Source organism: Diceros bicornis, chromosome 27 (assembly GCF_020826845.1).
Source record: "Diceros bicornis minor isolate mBicDic1 chromosome 27, mDicBic1.mat.cur, whole genome shotgun sequence".
Taxonomy (NCBI): domain Eukaryota; kingdom Metazoa; phylum Chordata; class Mammalia; order Perissodactyla; family Rhinocerotidae; genus Diceros; species Diceros bicornis.
In genome coordinates this window covers 3,289,544-3,313,412 of record NC_080766.1, presented here as the reverse complement: position 1 = coordinate 3,313,412, position 23,869 = coordinate 3,289,544, and the positions used below count along the sequence as shown (strand labels likewise).

General features: G+C 44.1%; 1 protein-coding gene and 1 long non-coding RNA gene across 7 annotated transcripts in view; both read left to right on the top strand.

The window, feature by feature from the left end:
* LOC131423088 (ral guanine nucleotide dissociation stimulator-like) overlaps positions 1–23,869 on the top strand; it is a 303,954-nt gene that overhangs the window by 104,380 nt on the left and 175,705 nt on the right. The window lies entirely within an intron of this gene.
* LOC131423097 (uncharacterized) lies at positions 1,376–23,005 on the top strand. Its single transcript, XR_009224227.1, has 3 exons — positions 1,376–1,414; positions 16,638–16,759; positions 22,978–23,005. It is a non-coding gene; the product is annotated as an uncharacterized LOC131423097 (long non-coding RNA).

Genomic DNA, 23,869 nt, shown 5'->3' with positions numbered 1-23,869 from the left:
ATGCCATCCTGTGTTATCTGCTCAAGCGTCTGTGTCCCTACAGGGCACTTACCACAGCCTGGGAAGAGGTCCTCACCTTCATTCCTTCTCTGCCCTACAGATGGTCAGCTCCTTAAGGTAGACAGTGGGTGTTTCATCTTTCTATTCCAGTAATAACTTGCAAGCAGAAGGTGTTCCTTAAATCTTTACTAAAGGTTTAAATGGGCAAAGTGGCTACAGGTGTGGATGTTCACAAAAACACTTATTTTGCTTTTATAGTTGATTATTTTAGGGGGACACATTTAATTCTTTCTAATTACTTTTTCATTTATTCTTGCAGGCTCCACATAAAGGGCTCAAAACGTCTGGTTCAGTGGTTAAAAGCTGTTCACAGGGATGACTGGAACCCACTAAGCATTCTTTCATCTGTAGTGAACATTTCACCAAAAAAAGCTCTTGGAAAGGCTGGAGGGTCAGTACTACGTGCTCAAGCCATGGCCGTGCCCTCAATCTTCCACCCAACTGAGAAGGGAGGGCTGAAGGCCACGGCCACCCCAGGAGAAAGGACACCAGGAAGGCCGCCGGGGACCTGAGGAACATGCGAGTGAAGCAAATGGGAAAGGAGCTGCAGGTTCATCGTCGTCCTTGAGGGAAAACCTGAGGGCCCAGCCGGGGTTGCGCAAGTTGAAACGAGCTGCTCTGCAGGGTCAACCCACACCCAGTGCTGCCCAGGAAGCCGCCAGTCAGGATTGAGTGCAGAGTCTCTGGAAGGAACTCCAGGAGACAGTGTGGTCTCCACAGCATCAGGCAGCCAGGGAGATGCAAACACTTCTGCTGTAGATGCTGGTGATGAGACTCCCTCTTCCCTGCCAGGGCCTGCTAGCTAAGAGTGGCATTTCTTATCCCTCAGAATCTGGGATATGCAGATTTATTGGCTGGCTTCCTTCTTGCAGTTTCTTCTCAGAGTACACATGAGAGAGGCCATCTGTCCCTTGAGAGGCTGTTGACTGAAAGAGGCTGAAGAGAGATGTGGAGCCCAGCTGCAGCGGGACCAGCCTGGGGCCTGATGAGAGCTTGGCCCAGAACCCCCAAGTTCATCATTCACAATGATGCCTCACAAAGCCTCCCAGAGCCCCTCCACCCTCCAACAGATGTCACCTTGAAGCCAGCCACAGAAGCTGTGCAGGGCGAGCACAGCAACACTGGCCCCACGTCCCTCAGAAAGCGACCCAAGAACTCGTCGACTCACTGCACTCTTACTGCTTCTGCTCCCGGGGGAACAGGAGCACGGGTGCCACCTGCGGGAGCAGGTGGAGAAGAACGGCGAGCTGAAGAGGGGCAGCCGCCAACAGCCTGGTGCACACGCTGCAGGAGGAGCTGGACGAGCTGAAGGAAGGGTGCTTCCTGACTGAGCAGCCTGCTGCCCCCAGCCGAGGTCAGTCCCGGTGCTTGGGGCTCTCCCACTGCCTGCTCATCATGAGGGGTTTCCTGTTCCACAGCAGACGGCCCCTGAGCACTTGTGTGTGCAGCCTACCTGCTGCTGTCTTGGGAGAAGGCTCTGCTGGTAGCTGCCCCTTGCAGACGGGGAGCCCAGGCTGCAGAGCTCACCTCGCTCTCTTTAGGGCGCTCGACAGGCAGCGGTAGTTGTCAGGGTTTAGCAGGTGGGGAAGGAGGCATTGCAGGTCAGCTGGGAAAGCCAGACCTACGCAATGAACGGTGTCTGGATCGTTGGTTTTCCACTTGAACAGTAGAAAATCAGCTTCTGTTGCATCCCTCACACAGATGTAAATTCCAGTGAGTTAGGATCTAAATGTTAAATAAAGTGGACATAGTAAACTATTAGAAAATTTATAGGAGACTCTTAAAGTCATGAGGACGTTCTTTCCATTCATGTTTTAATGAATATCTTTGAACTGAAGTCATTTTTAATATTTTAACAATTTCTTTAAAATTTTAAACATCTTTTTGAGTAGAATACATTCTCTTTTGTAAAAATTAAAACACTACAGAAATATATAAGCTAAGAAGTGGTAAAAACTCCTATTTCTCACCTACCTCCCAACTTTTATTCCTTGTCAGTAGTAAAATTTGGTGTGTAATCTCCTCCACTGTTCCCTGTGCTTTACATGCATATTTCTCCACCTGTACCAATAGGTTGGATATATTTTTGGTGTGTTCATTGGCTATGTTTATGATTTTCCAGCTCTTTTACAATTTAGTACTTGTAAACATTGGTTTCTCGATATTCCTTACATGCTGAGGGTACCATCTTTTCCCTGTTATACAGCCATGGAAGACATTTCCCTACCACGTTGTTCATTTAATCTGGATCAGTGCTTGTCTTCTCAGATGTCAGTAACACTTCAGGTGGGAAACGGCTTTATGTGACAGGCTGTTCAGGACCTGCGGGACCCCTAGGGCAACAACCATTAGGACAACACAAAACAAGAAACAAAACCTATCCTGCGTGTTTCCAGATGCATCCTGGGGGAAGGACAGCTCCAGCTGAGGACTATTGATGTCTTGGTCAGAGATATCCACTATGTTCTCCTATCACGTTAAAGCTGTTTCCATAGTTTGTTGTACTTGATGGTACAGTTTGGTGCCTTTGTCTGTTCCTTTTGGTCAGACTGTACAAGGTTTCTCACTGTTACAGGTCTTTCGGGAGAGCCAGCCTTTGACTCTATTGCTCAGGTCTACGTTGTTGTTCCCGCCTCGTGAATCCTCACTTCATTCTGCTGTTGTTGGTTTTATTGTGGTGTTGTTCTGGCTCCTGGAGGGAAGTGCTCAGCTTCTTCGTGTACAGTTGATATTCCCTGATACCTGCAGTGGAGGCTATGTCCCTTCTTCTGTCCCTTAGTCCCCACACCATGGATTTGCCTCATGCTGCTCTCACTGCTGTTCATTTCTAAAGAGTTTGTCCTGTCTGTCTAGATCCACTCTTTAACCTGAGAGATTTAGAAGGGTGTGGACAGATTTTCAAGTGGATAAGTTGGGGTAGGGGAGCCAATATTTTGTGATTATTTTTTACTTTTATTGCTTTAAGTTCCCGTAATATGGTCACATAGATTTCTGCTTTTTGGACTCTTTAGAGATTTCATTGTGGCTTAGCACACAGTCCATTGTGGTGACTGTTTCATTGTGGTTTGAGGAGAATGTATCCTCTCCACTAGTTGCTTATGTTGTTGTCCCTCAGGCTGTGGCTAGATCTAGCTTTTTTGTGTTTGTCAACAGATCTGTTTCCTAACTTACTGTATCACTTGACCTGTGGATTTCTAAGAGAGGTAAGGTAGGATTCCCTGTGATTCTGGAGCTGCCTGTGTCTTCTTGTTTGTCCAGTTTTGCTTTATGTTTCAAGACCATATTGTGAGGTGCATAAGTGTTCGTGACAGTTATCAACTCAGAAAACCCCTTTTTGTCCCATTTAAAGTCTTATTTCTTTGTCTCCTTATTTTCAACCACATTATATCCCTTTATTTTATAACCATATTTTAACTCAACTTGAGAGCCTTCATCTTTTTGTAGAGCAATTTGATCCATTTACAATTGTGATTATTAATAAATTGGAATTTGAGTCTACCATTCAATTTAATTTTTAATTTGTTATGCTTTCTCATGATTTTTCTATTCTTCTAGTGGGTGTCTTTCAGCTTTTAGGAACAATCATTTCTGCCTCTCTTTCTGTAAATGCTTAGAGTTGATCAGTGCCTGTGTTCTACACTCCCAACTCATCACCTTCCACTCCCTGGCTCGAGACTGTCTGATATTTGTTCTGTGTTCTTATTTTCCCCATCAAGCAGCCATGATTGGATATATGTATACATTTTATTGGTTACTTTGTTCACCACTATTCATTGTATCCAAATTTTTCCTCCTTTTTGGAAATATTTGATGCTATTTTGGAACTCATATGACAGTAAAATTTGGAGAGGAATCAAATCTGAGATACTCCTTAGATGCTGACACTGGGGAGCTAGCACCTAACCTCTTAAGTTGCATCTGTGTGTCTGCAGAGTCAGGATGAGGTCAGACATGTTTAAAACCATGCAATTGAATGAGGTTTCCTGGAGTCACTGTAGCTGTAGAAGGGACCAGGGCCCAGCCTAGGAACAGGCAGTGTTTGCAGAGGTGCAGCTGAAGAGGGTCCAGGAAAGGGGACTGAAAGGGTGGAGCATGGAGTCGCAGGAGTCATGAGGGGAAAAGGGCTTTGTAGAAAGGAGGGGTGCTCAACTGGTTCGGGTACAGCTCTGATCAGAAAGGAGAAAAGATGGTTGGACTCGGCCACGTGGGATCACTGGTGACCTCAGTCTCCTTGAGAGGATGAGAATGAAGCTGGGTCTAGAGTGGCGGAAGGGGGCCATGGGAGGGAAATAAGGATGAGGCACCTTACTTAAAGAGGTTTAGCCATGAAAGGGAGTTGGGAAAGTGGACAGTAGCCCAAAGGGAACATGGGTCCAAGGGAGAGTTTTGTATATAAGGTGGAGATGAGCTAGCAGGTGCTGCAGGTAGGACCAGATGGAGAAGAGGAGCCTGGGGGCCCAGGAGGAGCGTGCTGGGCCCTGAGGAGGTGCAGAGCTGGGCTCTGCACCCTGGGGAGGCACAGAGAGCAAGAGGACAGATGTGCTGGTGGAAAGGGCGCCCTGTGCCTCTGCTCCTGTAATCCTGGAGCGTGAGGTGGGCAGTGGCTGGGAAAGGAGGGGCGATGCAGAAGGTGTTAGGTGAGAAGCAGGGGGAGGAGGGGGAGGGAGAGAGGTCACCCTGGCTTGGTCTCCATGGCCAACACGGAGCTCCCCATTGGGATCCCCGGGCACCAGCTGCTGTCTCTCTTTGATGTCTTCCTCAAATTTTGGCTCTCTTGATGGTTCCCAGGGATATTATGAATTTATTCGTCAATGAAGGAATCTTTGGGTCATTTTTTAGGGATTTATGTCAAAGGGGCTCTACCTGTGTTGATTCAGTCCATCATCTTTATCCAGTCCCTTTGCTTTTGGACAGATTCCGTACAACAGAGGAGCCATGCCAGTGGCCTGCAGCTTCCAGGGTTCGGGAGGTTTGCCCTCCAGAAAGCCGGTGCTGATTGGCATTCTCACAGGACGTGGTGCTCTGTCCCTGAGCCTGCTCTAACTGTGGGTGTCACGACATTGTAAATCCTGGGGCAGTCCTCTCCGGGCCCATCGTTGACATCTCTGTGACCAGTGAGGGTGAACACTTTTCTGTGATCATTATCTGTCACTTCCCTAACTGTGCTGTCGCCTGCCTTGCTCACTGAGCTCTGAACCTTCCTGGTGGAACCAGGACGTTCACTTTCTATCCAGTGTGATTACACGTTCCCTCAGTGTGCCCCTTGAGTACTTGCTTCAAAAATATCTGTTTTCTTCACATTCTTTGATTCCTTGTACATATAATCTAGATTTAATCTGGACCTTTAAAAATGTTTTATTGTGGAAAACCTTGAACATACACAAATTAAACAGAAATGTGTGATAGCCCCCCATGTCTCTATTACTCAGCATCAACGTTTATCAATATTGTGATATTCTTGTTTCCTCCATATTTCTACCCACTCCCTACCTTCCATTGATTACTTTTTAATTAATAGATTGTTTTTTAGGAAAGTTTTAGATGGACAGAGAAATTCAGCAGATAGTGCAGAGCATTTCTCCCTCCTCCCCCACAGTTTCCCCTACTGTTAACATCTTGCATGACCAACCTGTGTTAGTGCGGTTCATTCCTTACAAGTGAGGAGCTGATGCTGCTATAGTGTTCGTAACCAAGTCCGTAGTTTACATTAAGGTTCACTCTCTTGTTGTCATGTACTTGGATTTTGACAAATGCATAATCTCATGTATCCACCATGATGGTATCCTAAGAGTTGGATTGCCCTAAATTCCCTGTGCTCTGCCTCATCATCCCTTGCCTTCCAACTCCTGGCAACACTGATCTTTATACTGTTTCTATGATTTTGCCTTGTCTACAATGACGTGTAATTGGAATATATGAAAACTATAGAACAGAGTATATAGCCTTTTCCTGTTGGGTTCTTTCACTTAGCAATATGTATTTCAGAGTTCACTATGTCTTTTTGTGGCTTGATAACTAATTTCTGTGTTTTTTTCCTTTTTGTATATTGAGTTAAAATATACATAACAAAAAGTGTGACGTCTTAATCATTTTTAAGTGTATACTTCAGTGGCGTTAAATACATTTATGCTGTTGTACAGTCATCACCACCATTCATCCCCATAACTCTTGTAAATCTGAAACTCTATAGCTATTAAACAATAACTCTCCCTTCTCCCCTCCCCCAGTCCTTGGCTTTCCATCTCTATGATTTTGACTACTCTCAGTTCCTCATGTTAGTGGAATCATACAGTATTTATCTTTTTGTGATTGGCTTATTTCTGTTAGCATAATGTCCCCAAGGTTAATCCATGTGTAGCATATTGCAGAATTTGCTTCCTTTGTAATGCTGAATAATATTCTGTTGCATGGATATACTGCATTTTGTGTATCCATTCATGCGTCAATGGACACTGGGGTTGCATCCACGTTTTAGCTATTGTGAATAATACTGCTATGAACATGGGTGTACAAATATCTCTTCAAGGCTCTGCTTTCAGATCTTTTGGGTGTATATCCAGAAGTGGAATTGCTGGATCATGTGATAATTCTATGTTCAATTTTTTGAGGAACATTCATACTGTTTTCCATAGCGGCTGCACCATTTTACATTCCTATCAACAGTGTACACAGGTTCCCATTCCACCGCATCCTGGCCAACACTTGTTTTCTGTCTTTCCCGTAGCACTCTTCGTAGTGGGTGTGAGGTGGTGTCTCATTGTGGTTTTGATTTACATTTCCCTAATGATTAGTGGTGTTGAGCATCTTTTCATGTGCTTATATGTCATTCATAAGTCTTTGGAGAACTGTCTCTTCAAGTACTTTGCCCATATTTGAATCAGCTTGTTTTTTAGTTGTTTAGTTTTAGGACTTCTCTGTATATTCTGGATATCAGTCTCTTGTCAGAAATATGATTTGCAAATATTTTGTCCCACTCTGTGGGTTGCCTTTTTAGTCTATGGACAGGGCCTCTTGATGTACTAACTTACAAAATTTTCATGGAGTCCAATTTGTCCATTGTTTTTCTTTCGTTACCTGTGTCTTTGGTGTCATATCCAAGAAATCACCGCCAAGTCTGATGTCATCAAGATTTTGTCCTATGTTTTCTTCTAAGAGTTTTCTTATTTTAGGTCTTACATTTATGTCCTTGAGTTAATTTTTGCATGTGGTATTGGATGATGGTCCAAGTTCATTCTTTTGCATGCAGATATCCAGTTTTCCCAGCACCATTTGTGGAAAAGAAACCTTTCTCCATTGCATTGTCTTGGCACCCTTGTCAAAAATCACTTGACCATATATGTGAGGGTTTATTTATGGGCTCGCTATTCTATGCCATTGGTCTCTATGTCTATTTTTATGGCAGTACCATACTGTTGATTACTGTGGCTTTGTATTAAGTTTTTCCTCAAGTTTTGTTCTTCTTTTCCAGGATTGTTTTGGCTATTCTGAGTCCCTTGAGATTCCATGTGAATTTTAGGACGGGTTTTTCTATTTCTGCAAAAAACATCATTAGGATTTGGTTAGGGATTACATTGAATCTGTAGACTGCTTTGGGTAATATCGACACTTTAACAATAGTAAACCTTCCAATCCATGAATATGGGATGTGTGTCCATTTATGTATGTCTTCTTTAATTTCTTTCTGAAATGTTTTGTAGTTTTTATAGTACAAGCCTTTCACCTCCTTGGTTAAGTTAATTCCTAAGCATGTTATTCTTTCTGATATAAATGAATTGTTTCTGTAATTTCCTTTTCAGAGAGCTCCTGGTTTGTGTATAGAAATTCAACTGATTTTTGTGTATAGACTTTGTATCCTGCTACTTTCCTGAATTCATCTGTTAGATCAAACGGCATTTTTTATGGAGTCTTTCGGATTTTCTACATATGAGATGATATCATCTTCAAACAGAGACCATTTTACTTCTTTCTGTCTAATTTGGATTTCTTTTATTTATTTATTTTTATTGCCTCATGGTTCTGGCTTGAACTTTCAGCTGTGTTGAATAGAAGTGGTGAAAGTGGGCATCCTTGCCTTGTTCCTGATCTTAATGTTTTCAGGAAAAGCTTTCAGTCTTCCATCACTGAGTCTTATGTTTGCTGTGTGTTTTTCCTCCTATTCTTTGTTTATTGAGTGTTTTATCATGAAAGGGTGTTGAATTTTGTCAAATGGTTTTTCTGCATCAACTGAGATGATTCTGTTTTTTTCCCCTTCATTTTCTTGATGTTGCATATTACATTGATAGATTTTTTTATGTTGAACTACACTTGTATATCAGGAATAAATTTTATTTGGTGATAGTGTATAATTCTTTTAATACGCTGTTGAACTTAGTTTGCTAGTATTTTGTTGAGGATTTTTGCATCTATGTTCATCAGGGGTAATGGCCTGTAATTTTATTTTCTTTTAGTGTCCTTGTCTAGTGTTGGTATCAGGGTAACGCTGGCATCGTAAAATGTGTTTGAAAGTGTTTCCTCTTTTTCAATATTTGACAGAGTGTAAGAAGGCTTGTTTTTAAAACTTCTTTATATGTTTGATAGAATGCACCAGTGCAGTCATATGGTCCTGGGTTTTACTTTGTTGAGAGATTTTTTTTTTTACATTTCTTGAAATATTAGTGACATATAATGTATGTAAGTTTTAGGTGTTCAAGATGATGATTTGTGAAAGGATTACCACAAAATGTTGAGTTAACACCTCCATTCCCTCACATAATTAACTTGTTTTTTCTAACGATCACTTTTAAGATATACTCTCTTAACAAATTTCAAGTCTATAATATATTATTGTTAATTATGGTCACCATGCTGTACATTAGATTCCCAGAAATTATTCATTTTACAGCTAGAAATGTGTGCACTTTGACTCACATCTCTCCCTTTCCCCCACCCCCAAAGTCCTGGCAAACCCCATTCTAGTCTCTATTCCTTTGAGTTGGGCTTTTTTAGATTTCACATATGGGTGAGAATATATAGTATTTGTCTTTGTCTGTCTGACTTATATCACTTAGCGTAATGCCTCAAGTTCCCTCTGTGTTGTTACAAAATGCAGGATTTCATTCTCTTGCATGGCTAAATAATGTTCCATTATATATTTCATGTATATGTACATATGTCTGACATTTTCTTTATCTATTTATCCATTGATGGACACATGGATTGTGTCCATGTCCTCAGTTTGTGAATAATGCTGAAATGAACATGGGGGTGCAGATATCTCTTCAGAATAGTGACTTCAATTCCTTTGGGTATACAACCAGAAGTGGAATTGCTCATTTGTATAGTATTTCTATTTTTATGTTTTTGAGAAATTCCATATTTTTTCCATAGTGACTATAGTAATTTACATTCATACCAAAAGTGTACAGGATTCTCTTTTCTACCCAGCTTCGCCATAATTTGTTGTGTGTTGTCTCTTTAAGAATAACCATTCTAGCAGGTGTGAGGTGATATCTCATTGTAGTTTTGATTTCATTTCCCTGATGATGAGTGATTACGAGCATCTTCTCATGTACATGTTGACCATTTTTATGTCTTCTTTGGAAAAGTATCTATTCAGGTCCTTTGACCATTTTCATATTGTTTTGTTGGTTTCTTTGCTGTTGAGTTGTAAGAGTTTCTTATATATTGTGGATGTGAACCCCTTTAGTTTGTCGATTGTTCATCTGCTGTGCACCAGCTTTTTAGATTGATGTCACCCCACTTGTTAAGTTTTACATTTGTTGCTTGCACTTTTGATGTTATATCCAAAAAAATCGTTGTCAAGACCAGTTTCATGGGGCTGTTTTCTCTATATTTTCTTCTAGTTGTTTTATATTTGGTGTCTTACATTTAAGTCTTTAATTCAATTTGGGATCTTTTTTAGAGTGGTGTAAAATAGGGGTCCAATTTCAGTTTTCTGCATGTGGTTATCCAGTTTTCCCAACACCATTTATTGTAGAAACTAGTCGTTCCCCATGGAGTTTTCTTGGCTGACTCATCAAATGTTAGCAAAGTGTATGTGTGTGGTTCTATTTCTGGGCCCTTGATTCTGTTCTATTGGTCTATGTGTCTCTTTTTATACCTGTATCATACCGTTTTTATTACTATAGATTTGTAATAAAGTTTGAAATCAGGAATTGTGATGCCTTCAACTTTTTCTTTCTCAGGGTTGCTTTGGTTATTTGAGGTCTTTTGTGGATCCATATGAATATTAGGATTGTTTGTCCTATTTCTGTGAAAAATGTCATGGGAATTTTACTAGAAATTGCATTGAATCTTGAGATGGCATTGGGTAGCATGGACATTTTAACAATATTAATTCTTCTGATCCATGAACATAAGATATCTTTTCATTTCTTTGTGTCTTTGATTTCTTTCCTCAATGTCTTATAGTTGTCAGTGTCCAGATCTTTCACCTTCTTGGTTAAATTTATTTATGAGTATTTTACTGTTCTTGATGCTATTGTAAATCTGATTATTTTCTTTATATCTTTTTTAGATAGTTCATTGTTAGTGTACAGAAAGGCAATAGATTTCTATATGTTGATTTTGTCTCCTGCAGCTTAAGTGAATTTGTTTATTAGTCCTAACAGTTTCGGGGGCAGTCTTTAAGTATTTCTCTATATAAAATCATATCGTCTGCAAACAGAGACCACTTTGTTTCTTCATTTCCAATTTGGATGAATTTTATTTCTTTTTCTTGCCAAATGTCTCTGGTTAAGACTTGCAGCAGTATGTTGAAGAGTGGTGTTGAGACTGGGCACCCTTGTCTTGTTCTTTGTCTTAGCAAGAAAGCTTTCAACCTTTCACTGTTCAATATGATGTTAGCTGTGCGTTTTGTCATGTAAACATTTTACTATATTCAGGTATGTTCATTATATAACACTTTATTGAGGGTTTTTATCATGAAGGGGTGTTGAATTTTGTCAAACTGCTTGTTCTGCATTGATTGAGATTATTTTATGATTTTTATCTTTCATTCTATCAATGCAGTGTTTCACATTCATTGATTTGCATCATGTTGAACTTGATCATGTTGTTTGATCCTTTTTTTGAGTTTAGGTAGTTTTATAATGTGTCCTGGAGAAGAAAGTTTTAGTTTGAAATTTTAGGTTGACAGATCGGCTTCAGGACCTTGGATGTCTAAATCTCTCCCCAGATTTAAGAAGGTGTCAGCTGCTGTTTTTTTTTAAGTCAAATTTCTTTTCCTTTCTCCCTGTTTTCTCCTCTGATACTTTAATAATGCTTATCTATTTCTTTTCATGGTATTCCATAACTCACACTGCCTTTCCCTGTTCCAATCCATTCCTTTTTTTCTTTTTGCTTCTTTGACTGGATGATTTCAAATGACACATCTTCTAGTTCACTAATTATTTCCTGTACATGGTTGAATCTGATTTCGAAGCTCTCTATTGAATTCTTCAGTTCAGTCATTGTGTTCTTCAACTCTAGGATTTCCGTTTGTTTTTCCTTAATGATTTCTGTTTCTATGATGAACTTCTCACTTGTTCATGCACTCTTTCCTTATTTCATTTAGTAGTCTATCTGTGTTTCCTTATAGTTTTATGAATTTCTCAAAGAGGGTTGTTCTGAAGCCTTTGTCACATAGTTCCTATATCTCCATTTCTTCGTCGGTCATTGGAGTTTTATTCTTTTTCTTTGGTGGTGTCATGGGTCTTTGAGTATTCATGATCCTTGTGGCCTCCATTGGTGTCTGCAAATTTGAGGAAGTAGGTACCTCTTCCACTCTTTACAGACTGGCTTTAGCAAACCAAAGCCTTCACAGTCAGCCCATCTAGGGGTCCTGGGTGGGCCATCTGGTGGTGTCCAGGGGCAGGCTTGCTGCTGGAGTCCTTGGGCAGCCTGGTACAGGAGTGAGTGGAAAGATTGGGTCTATGGTATTGTGTCTGGCCCTGGGCACAGCTGGGACCCTGAGTTCATGAGTAGTCCCACTGGAGCCTGGTTTGGCAGGTCCTCATTGAGAGCCTCCAGCCACAGGAGTCATCCAAGGCCATGGGAGTTGGCCAGTGCTGGGATGATCTGAGATCCTTGGTTCACGGGAGCCTGCCAGGAGCCTGATGTCATGAGAGACAGCTTGTGCTGGGGTAGGCCAAAAGTCTGGATTCCTGGGAGCCTGCTGGGGTCCTGGGGTGACAAGAGCTGCCTGAGGCTGCAGGAACCAGCAGGCATTGGGTCAAGATGGAAGCCTTGGTTCATGGGAACCTGCTGGTGCCTGGTTCAATGGGAGATGTCTGTGGCCACCTGAGTCATCAAGCACCTGGGTGAGCTGAGGGTCTGGTTTTGTGGGATCCTGCCAGGAGCATGGTTCTGTGAGAGCTGTCTATGGCTGCTAGAACTGGCAGGTGGTGTAGTGAGCCAGGGGCCTGAGTTCCCAGCAGCCCCCGAGGAGCCTGGTGCCACGGAATCTACCTGGAGTTGCTGGAGCCAGCAAGTGCTGGAGTGACCTTGGGTCCTGGGTTTGTGGGAGCCCACTGGGTGCCCTGGTACAGAAGCTGCCTGTGGCTGTGGGTGCTGCCTGTGGCTGCCTGGAGTAGGCAGGAACTTGGGTGAGCCAGAGTCTGGATTCACCAGAGCCCACCAGGAGCCTGGTGCCAAGAACACCACTTGGGGTCACAGGAGCCACCTTGGGCTGCTGAAGATAGCAGCCTGTAGGCTGAGATGGGGGCCTGGGTTCCCAGAAGCTGGTGTGAGCCTAGTGTCAAGGATGCTGCTTGAGGCCACCAGAGCTGGCATGCTCCAGGGTGAGCCAGGGGCCTGGATTTGCAGAAGCCTGCAGGGAGCCAGCTAGGTCCACGGGAGTCAGCCTGGGGCTGGGGCAGGCTGGCTCAGGGGTCTGTGGTGAAGTCAGGCAGAGTGGAGAAGTCTCTTCTTGTTGGGAGGTATTTGATTAATGATTCAGTCTGATTATTTGTTACGGGTCTGTTCAAGAATTCTATTTCTTCATGATTTAGCTTTCATAAGTTGTTTCTAGGAATATATCTATTTTGTCTAGGTTATCCAATTTATGAGTGTACACTAGTTCAGAATAGTCTCTTCTGATCTTTTTCTTTCTGAAGCCTCAGTTGTACTGCCTCTTCTTTCATTTCTGATTTAGTTTATTTGAGTCATCTCTCTTTTTTTCTAAATATTTTATCTAAGGTTTTATCAATTATATTGTTTCAAAAAATCAACTTTTACTTTTATTGATCTTTCATACTCTCATTTTTTTCCACGCTCCTCTTGGTGCCTTCCATCCTTCTGCTCACTTTGGGTTTCATTTTTTCCTTTTCTAATGCTGTGTGTTGTAAGTCAGGTTGTTTCTTTGACATCTTCTTTTATAATGTACAAGTTTATCACTATAAACTTTTCTCTTAGTACTACTTTGGTGCATCCTATAAGTTTTGGTGTGTTTATTGTTTCTTTTTGTATGTCTTGAGATATTTTCTAATTTCCTTTTTGATTTATTCTTTGATATACTTTTAAGTTTAAGAGTTTTGTTGTTGAACTTCCACGTATTATGAATGTTCCCGTTTTCCTTCTGTTATTGACTTCTGGTTTCATGCCATTGTGTTTGGAAAAGATACTTGGTATTATTTCAGTTTTCTTAATCTTTCTTGTTAAGAGTTGTTTTGTGACCTAAGACGTGATCTGTTCTTTAAAATAGTCCATGTGCTCTTGAGAAGGGTGTGCATTTTGTTGCTGTCCAGTAAAATATTCTGTGTATGTCTCATAGGTCCATTTAGTATTTAATGTTTTCATGTCTGCTATTTCCTGATTTTCTGTCTGGATACTCCATCCATTGTTAAAAGTGAGGTATTGAAGTCTCCTACTATTTGCAACTTATATAACTGAGAAGACTCTAATATTGAGAATATTATAAAGATCTCTTAGAATTCAATTACAAAAGACAAGTCAATGAAAAGGGGTAACCAACTGGGATAGACGTGTGTCCAGAAAATACATAGATGGCCAATAAGTACAAGATAGATGCTCAGTATCATTAATAATTAGGAAAATGCAAATTCAAAGCACAGTGTGATACTATTTCATGCTCAAAATGAAGGCTATATTCAACATAATGGAAAATGACAAGTGTTGGTAAAGATGTGGAGAAAGGGAAACCTACATACATTACCGGTAGGAAATTAAAATGATGCAGCCACTGGAGAAAACAGCTTGGCATTTTTAAAAATCTTAAAGCTAGAATAACCATTGACCTGGACAGGCCCATGGTATATGTCCAAAAGAGCAAACTTGCCCATGGACATTCAAAGCGGCATTGTTCACAATGATCGAAAAGTGGAACAAACCCAAATTTCTATCCAGTTATGGCTGCATAAACAAAATGTGGCCTATTCATACTATAGGATATTATAGAGCCATGAAAAGGAATAAGCTACTGCTACATGCTAGGCCATGGATGAACCTAGAAACATGTGTGCTCATTGAAGCCATCCACAAAGGCCACAGATAGCATGAAGCCATTTGAATGAACTGTCCAGAATAGGCAAATCCATAGGGGGAGAAAACAGATGAGTTGTTTCCATGGGCTTGGGTTAGGAGAAAATAAAGTGTGAATGAGTATGGGTTTGTTTGGGGGTGTTGAAAATGTTCTGGAATTAGTTAGTGGTGATAGCCACATGACTTAATCATTGTACTAAAAGCCACTGAACTGTATACTTTAAAATGCTTACAACGGAGTCTTCTACGCTAAGCAGATTTTCTCCCATAAAAATTTTGAATTTTTTAAATTAATTAGAGCATTGGTTAATTTTAAGTTGGTTGGGGTATTTAATAAGGGTAATTAATAGAGTTATTAGGGGTAGGGCAGGTTGTAGCCAAGAGAGTAAACATCTGATGAGGGCTACAGTAACAAATCCTATGATTATACAAGCAACAGTCTAAAATCCAGTCCATTGCCATTGTTCCCAGCTTGGAGAGACCAGCCATGAAAATAGGTCAGTGATCTCGGGGGCCTTGGGTATCTGTTCAAAGATTTGGGTAATATTATGCACTATTTTAACCTCTTGGGCCATCTGGTGGAGGTAGGTTTGAACTTGTGTGTTGACGTACATTAAGCAAGTGGTTCTAGGAAAGGCACGATGCCTTCTTTCCTTGGCCAGTATAGACAGTCTAGGGCGAGGCCATTTTATAAAACCATTTAGGCAAGAGACTCATGAGACTGTTGTACAAGGGCTAGGATAGGTTCCTATGGAGTTGTTGTCCATGTTGTGTTAAGGTTGTCGATACTTCTTGGTTGCCTCAGTTTGCTGATTATGTGTGGGTAGGGCCACCGCACCTGTGCCCAGTCCAGTTAGTCAATCCTAGTAGAACTGAACACTCAGTGCTATAGGACTGACAATGTCTCTATGGGTTGGTGGTAGCCAGTCAGGGCAGGAAACTCAGAGGACCTGCGACCTGAAAGAAGCAGGTTGAAAGAGAGACAACGATGCATTGCAGAATATAGTCTGGAGAAAGCTGCTCAGAGGGCTGGGGAAGAGAGACGCTCACTGGGTGAGAGCCTTGTGATATCAGCCCACAGTGCAACCTAAAAGTGGATGCTCCTGGTGTAAAATATTCATTAGGAGTCTTGGAGGTAAAATCAGTAATTTGCACCCATTGACTGGTTACTTGTGCTATATGATTTCAGGGGGTATGGTTAAAGTGTTTGTGGGCCAAGAGCTGTTTGGGCCTGGGCACAAAATCCCCAAGGTGGCCTCGAAGGCTACCCCAAAATGACCCCTCAAGGAGCAGTTGGGGCAGAAAGTGGGGAGAGCATTTTGAAGGAAGCCTGGGGCAAAGATGGTGTTGTTCGATGGAGTTGGCTACAACTGAGTCTCTCCGCAGGGTGAGCCCTTCAGCTGGGGTATAATAGGTGATTGGAGGCCAAGTGACAGACCCTGTGACTCCTGATTCCCAGTATATGCGCAGCCCTCTCAGCCCATTGGACATAAATGGTGGTGGTGTTTCTGAAGCATCTTGCTGGCAGTGTGGAAGCTATATGGGACATGTGGTGGGAGATGTCATGATAGTGTCGGGAGGAGCTGTGTGTGAGATTACGGTGTTGAAAGGGAAGGACTGGAGGCAGGTGCAGTGGGTGTGTGACCAACAATGGTCAGTGAAGGGACAGTCAGGGTGAACTGGGGAAATCAGAGACCAGCAGAAGTCACGTGTTTAAACAAGACACCAGGCCCAAATGGAGCCGCTTAGGCTAAGCCCCACGTCAACAAGCTGAGACTTAATTAGACTTTTGGCCCTCCCAGGAATGGAATCTTAAACCAGTCAATGGGGAATCGCCTGATGCGCAGCAGGTAGCTCATCTTCCTGATAGAGCCCTGCCATCCCCTAAAGGAAGGTAACCTTGCAGTAACTAACCATCTTTTTTGTCTAGTGTAACTTCCTTGTTCCTGATCCCTTCTGCCTATAAAAGTCTTTCATTTTGTACAGCTTCTTGGAGCTCCTTTCTCTCTGCTAGACTGGATGCTGCCTGAATCATGAACTGTTGTATAAAGCCAACAAGATGTTTAAAATTTGCTCACTTTTATTTTGTTTTGTACCAGTTTGGTGGCAGCAGTGGGATCCAAATGAGACATCTGATGGCTTAGGGGATGAGAAACACAGGCATTGGTACCTGCAAAACCTTTGAGTTCTCCATCCTTTTTGCTGTTTCTGAGGGCCGTGGGTAAGTTCCTCTCGGATCTGAGATCCACTGTCTTTGCGTTGAGCTCCCGATCTAACTGGCTTTCCAGTCTAAGGTCAATGGGTCAGTCTCAATTGACAAGATGCTCTATCAGAGCATCAGTATTAGCCCTTAGCTAGTCCGCTGTGCCAGACAAAGGCTTAGCAGGTCAGCTTGAGTTGGCAGATGATTCTACCAGGATCCTGATTCCCTGGCCCTTGCTTAGTCAACAGTCCCTATTTGTTGGGGTCTGCTGGTTGAGTCTGCAGTCTCCATGTGTTAGGGTCTGCTGGTTCAGTCTGTAGTTTTTGGTAATGGAGAGGAGTGGAAGAAATGTGTTCTCCATGCACACCCAGTCTTTGAAAACTTCCCACGTACATTTTACATACATTTTGCCCTCTGTTGACTGTAGATAGGTTCTAAGGAAATGGTGAAGCACAGTGAAGAGGAATTGTGGATATCTGCATGACTATCTTGAGGAGTGCCGCCCCCTCAACCTGAACAGCCACCCAGCACTACTAGAAATGAAAGACATCCCATCACCATGGATTGGAAGACTCCTTATTGTGACGATGTCAGCATTATCCCAAGAGATCAACAAATCCAGTGCAGTCCTTATCAAAATCCCAAGGACGTTTTGTGCTGAAATAGAAAAAAAAAATCCTAAAATTCTTATGGTATCTCAAGTAAGCCCAGATACCAAAAATAATCTTGAAAGGAGATACTAAGTTGGAGGACTGATTCTTCCTTGTTGAAAACTTACTGCAAATCTACAGTACCAAAACAGCATTGAAATGGCGTAAAGACAGCCATATTGACCAATGGAAACAGAATTGAGAGCCCAGAAATTAACCCTCACCCGCGTGATCAAATGATGTTTGACAAGGGTGCCAAGATTATTCAATGAGGAAAAGTCTTCTCGACAAGTTGTCTTGGAAAAAGTGGATATCTACTTGCAAAAAATCAACTTGGACCCTTACCTAACACCACATACAAAGCTTAATTCCCAGTAAATCAAAGACCTAAATGTAAGAGCTAAAACTATAATACCCTTAGAAGAAAACAGCAGGGTGACAGGAGACAAAGGTTAAATCCTTCTCCCCAATGGGCTGTTGAAAAGGGCTTTTTAAGGGCAAAAGAGTGGGTGCGGGAATGTTGGGGGCAGTCCTAGGCATTTTGCACAAGAAGATTTTCATATTCTGTAATACACCCCACATTCAAAAGGCAGTGTCCTTAACATGATCGGCAGAGGAGTTCTTGGTCTCCCAGGTCATCCTCCAGTCACTTGTGCAGCCACAGTTTGAGTCTTGCCAGCCGTCTTGTGGTTTACTGGCTCAAACCAGTTGAAACTTGCTCAAGGAGAAAAAACGGAGTTTCTGAAAAACAACTCATGGCCCAAGACTAGATCCTTAGTAAATATCATATGGAATGTGGCTTAAGAAAGTAGTCTCCAAGGGACCATTGATAAAAATCTGGTTGGGGCCCCATTTGATTTTGGACTTGGTTTTGGCCCTGGCTATGGTATCTGTGCAGGGATGTATGGATATGCAAAATGTGGAATATACATACAATATCATATTATTCATCCTTAACAAAGGAAGGAAATTCTAAGATATGGCACACCATGGGTGAACCTTCAGGATATTGCTCTAAATGAAATAAGCCAGTCACAAAAATACAACCTTGTGTGATTTCCCTTCTATGAGTTTCCTGAAATCGCCAGATGCATAGAGACAGAAAGTAGAACGGTGTTTGCCAAGATCTGGGAGGAGAAGGAATGGGGGGTATTCATGAATGGGTATAGAGTTTCAGTTTTGCAAGATGAGAAGAGTTCTGAAGATGGATCATGGTGATAATTGCACAGCAATATTAATGTCTTCAATACACTTAAAGCATACTTAATGTATCGATGGGGCCTGATAACTTGTCCTGGCTGAGCACGTGCTTGTGCTATTGCACATCTTACCCCTCACTGTACAGTTGGGAAACTGGCCCAGACCACAGGAGGTAGTCAGAGTCCCGAAGACTAGACAGAGCTCCAGCTTCCTTGGCCAAGGCTCTGCCCCTTCCCTCAAGTTTCCTTTGGTAATGAGAGGTATTAAGATCCTAGGGGGTTGCTGCCCACTCCTGTCCATATGGGGTCATATTCCTCTCCTCATCATCGCATGTGCACAGGCACAGCCACTCACACTGATTTCTCATGTGGGGGCCATGGAGGTGCAGTCAAGTAAGAGCCGACACCGGGGAAATGATAAGAGGCAGGAGGGAGAGAGGTTGGAGGCAGCTCTCTCACGGGGCCATAGCATCCGTTCTCCTAGATATATGCCCAGGGCCCCATAGATGGGCAGAGGAATCCCTATGGTTCCTAAGTTTCTACCTGTTCCAGACCCATCTCTGGCCCAACTTGGCGAGCACAAGACTGGAGTCCTGCAGTCCACCTCTGTGGGTACCCAGAACTGTGATGAGCACATCCTCCTCTTGTGTAGGCATTGGTAACAGAAGAGAAGATCTCAGTGAGGGTCCTCCTGTATAAAGTGGAGTGCATCCAGCCGGTGATTCCAAGGGTTCCAGTCACTCGCAACGTGTCTGTTGGACTAGGTTCTCTGTTGATGACCTACTATGCTCTGAAACGCTGAGAAAATGCTTTCCACACACTTGAGATCATTTAGGCTTGGGGGCTTGGGCGGATGAGAAGTTGGGATAAGGAAGAAGATGACAGAGCACTAGACACCAAGTCTAGAGACGAGAGAGAAGACCAGTCCTTGTTCTCATCTGCAGGTCCAGAGGTCCTCATCTGGCAGCAGGGTCATTGTCCTGGTTGAGGTTGGATGTCTCAGGAATGAAGAAGACACCTGGTGGGGGAAAACAAGATGGGGGAAAAGGTAGGCTCCCGAGATTCCTCCAACTCCCTCGAAGGTGACAGGTCCTGCTCTTTTACCCCTAGGAGTCTGGGCATCCTCTGTCTTGAAGACACCTGAATAAAGGTTCTTTTCTGTTTGATGGCATTTTGGCAAGGGCTGCAGTGCTAGTGCTTGCCACCAGGGGACGAGCAGCCACTTGTGTTAGTGGTGGCCAGTGAGTTTTTGTTTTTATTTTTTTTCAGTTGTATTGAGATATACTTGATATACAGCACTCTGCAAGTTAACATTGCTTTGTGGTATATTTGAAAGTTGCTAAGAGAGTAGATCCTAAAACTTCTCATTACCAGGAAAAAACCTTTTATTTTTGTTTGGTGATTGACGTTAAATGAACTTATTTTGGTAACAATTACATGGTTATTACATAACATATATTACATATTACATACAAATTACATAATATATATATACATCGAGTCCTGCTGCTGTAAACCTGGAATTTACATGGTGCCCACTGAACTTTACTTGACTCCTGGAGCAGTGAAGAGTCAAGCAGAGGTCTTTCTGGCTGTCCCCTTGCCTCAGAAACAACTTGTACCTCCTATTACTAGTGTTCATCTCCACAATCAAAGTTGGTCAGAAGCAGGGGGAGGGGTGCAAGATCTTCCCATGTACTCATTCAGCAGCTGTGCACTGAGCACTCACCCTGTGCTAGGTGCCCTGGTGGGCCAAAGTGCAGGATGAAAATGACCAAGTGGTCCCTGCCTGCCAGGAGCTCACAGTCTAGAGGGGAAATGGACAAAAGCAAAGACATGAGAAAGAAAAGAGCAAGTGCTGTAGAGAAACACAGCAGGAGGCTGTGAGGGAGGGCTGGGCGTCACTGGGTAGGAGGGTCTGAAAGGCCTCACTGGGGTGGCATTTGCTGGGACCAGAATGACAAGAGGGAACCAGACCTGCACGACTCTGACAGCAGTGTGTCAGGGAGATGGCACCACTGGTCCTGAGTCTCACAGGCAGAAGTGAGTTTGGCCAGAGGAGGTTAGAAAGGTGGCCAGTGTGGCTGGAGGGAGGCTGGGAGGAGAGAACAGGAGCTGGGGTGGAAGGTAGAGCCAAGGCCTGGTAGGCTGTGTCAGTTACCTTTCCCTCTCTGACTTCATTGCCCCTAACCTTGCATTTCAAAACTACAAATGTTGACTATCTCACAATTTGTGTGGATCAGCAATCCGGCATATTTTAGCTGGGTGCCTCTGCTTCAGTGAGTTTAACAGGTTGGTGCTGTGGCCTCAACTGAGGCTCAACTGGGGGAGGACTCGCCCCCAAGTTCACTCTCAGCCTTCAGGGTTCAGTTTGGACTGAGAGCCTGAGTTTCTTTCTGTCTGTTGGCCTGGGCACCCCCGTGCTTCTCTCCTGTATAGGCCTCCACATTGTGCAGCCCCAAACACTGGTATTTGATTCCTCAGTTACAGGGAATCGATAGAGTGTGTGTGAGAGAGAGAGATGGAACATGAAAGAAGGAGTAAGAGGAAGTGAGAGACTTTGTTAGTTAAAATTTAGACTAGACATCTCATCACTTTGGCTGTTATTATGTTCAGAAGCCAGTTACTAACTACTTAGTGGTTCCACGGGGATGGCTATACCATGAGTGGGGCTTACTGGGTACCACTGTAGAGGTTGCCCACTTCATAGGCCAAGATGAGGCACTTGGGTCTCATTCTCCACAAAACAGTAAACAATTGAATGGTTTTATGCCGCAGGATGGCAGTATCTAAATTTCCATTAGCTTCAACCCCCTCATCATGCTAACCTGAATATGAGGCCAGGTTGGAAGCGACTGTTCCAATATCATATTGCTAGAACCCAGGCCTGTTTTGAGTGGTGTTCTGTGCTACATATCACCCCTTCTTATTATTATTCCATCTCTAAGTTTAGGTACATGCGACACTAGCCCACAGGGGTAATAGATATTATGTTATATACACCGGGTAACGTCCCTAGGAAGTAGACTCTAGCTTGATCCTCATGGTGCAGGTTTGGAGACTGGGGAGGACCTGAGTGGCACAAGGACTTTCCCAGGATGCAGAACTGGTAAGAAAAAGAAGGTCTGCATTCATCCCTGTCTCCTCAAAGCTACAACCCGACTTAGGTTTCCAGAGAGCTGTGGCTATGGCTGTGTATGCTCCTTGTGTACAGTTCAGGAGATGATATGGGGGAGGAGGCTGAGCGGCCCGGGCCCAGGGGCAGCTCTGGACAAGTCTGATTGAGGGACGGGGCCCAGGTAAAGGAATCTTGAAAAATGATCTACTTCCTTGGTCATAGACCCCGACAGATCTTAGAACTCTGGTAACCAGGCACCCACAGGCCCCCATCCAGCTCACTTGATTGGAGACAGTCAACGGGCAAAAATATTTTGTTGTTGTATCCCAACTTTTGGAGAATCTGGACTCAAAATAGGCCAGAAAGAGAATCTTTTTGACATTTCCGACGTTGGCACAGCCGTCATCCCCGATGCCTCTGGGCATCTGGCAGGAGGCAGTGCCGGCCAGGACACAATTGTGATCCCACCTGAGCATCACCACACCCCTTGCCCCTCATCGTGTGTGTGTGTCTGTGTGTCTTTGAAGAGGGGGGAAGGCAGGGCATGAGGGGTAGGTCATTCCTGGGCAGGAGCTGGTGGTTAGGTGTCGGAAGCCTGGTGGGTCTGTCATGTTCATACCCCAGGTCGTGGCTGGCAGCATGAGAATGTGAGCTCCTCCACTCATATGTTACCGAGCCATGGAGGTTTGATCTCCTTCCCTTCCTGACCACAGTTCTTTGCAGGGATGTCCCTCTGTGACTGAACAGAGGAGCAGACTTTCTCTTGGGTGTCGGCCCCAGTGGCAGTGTGCAGCCAGCCCCTGATTCCTTCTGGCCCAGCTCCCGGGCAGTCTTTGCAAAACTCCACTCAGGAGGTCATCGAGGAGATGCCCAATGGTTTCAACTCCAACTCACTAGACAAGGGGCAGGTGCATGAGGCCACAAACACCATCTAGTGCTGCTCTGAGGTGAGAGCAGGAGCAGAGGGTCTCCGCACTCAGGACCTTGGGATGATGGGGTTGGACCAGAACTTGGGGAGGACCAGACTGGGGCTGTCCCTTTTTCAAGCTAAAGGGGATGTACATGCAGGTCACCTTGCCTGATTCGGAGCTGAGCTGCCATGACCCTCTTACCCTTGCTCAGTGTGAGCTTCTGGAGGCCACTGAGACAGAGTCAGAGTGTAAAGGGGACCGCAGCCTGGGTGCCCCTGGAAGGGAAGTGGGATCATTTCTGTGTTTAGAAGGACACATGGAAAGTTAGCTATATGGGTGAACCTTTCTCTTTATCCAGCTCCAGCGCCAGCTACAGAGCTCCAGCCACAAGGAGTGGCTGTGCCAACTCCATGAGGTAGAAGAGATGGAAAGCTGGGCAGGGCCTGGTCTATCAGTAAGGAGGGGAACTCACTGTGTGCAGCCAGATCCCTGGTGGCCCAACTGTCTGCTCAGGAGGCTCAAGAGACTCAGGACCTGATGCGTACTTCACTACAAGGGAGACAGACAAGGATAGTGGTTGTAGCTGCCATGGGGGAATGTGCATCAGAATGGGGAGTGGGACCAGAGGGGGTATCCCGGTGGTGGAAGATGCCCCCTTGGGATGAGCCGAGTTGAGCCACCGTCTGGAGCTTGGAGTTATCCAGGACAGGGTGGGTGCAAATGACCCTCTCCCTTCCCTGCCAGTATTGAGTCCTGGGTCATCCTGTGCTGGGTGTCCTCGGTGGACAGGGAAGAAAACCTAGGGATTCTCGTAAGGCTCAGGCCACATCCTGAGCTTCCTGAGCTCCAGCTCTAAACTGTGACCCTGTGTGGGACTTTGGGGGCTGTGGGCACAGAACTGGCATGTGGTAGGGCTGGGTGACACTCCCCTTGTTCCCCAGGAGCTTTTCCGGAAGGTGTTGCCCTCTCAGTGCCTGGGTTCCACCTGGGGCAAGAGGAACAATCCCAGCAATGAGCACCTGGCACCCACTCACCAGGCCACCCTCGACCACATCAGAAGGGTGGCCAGTCTCGTCATCACCCCCTGCCTCGGGGACCCGAGCATGAGTGTGCCAGACAGGGCTAGGGTGGTGGAGCACTGGATCCAGGTGGCCCAGGTATGCTGTGGGTGGCCTAGTGGAGCCCCTCTCTGGAGCCTTGGGAACTGACTCTCCACCTTTATCAGCTCCCAGGATTGAAGTGTGGTCTAA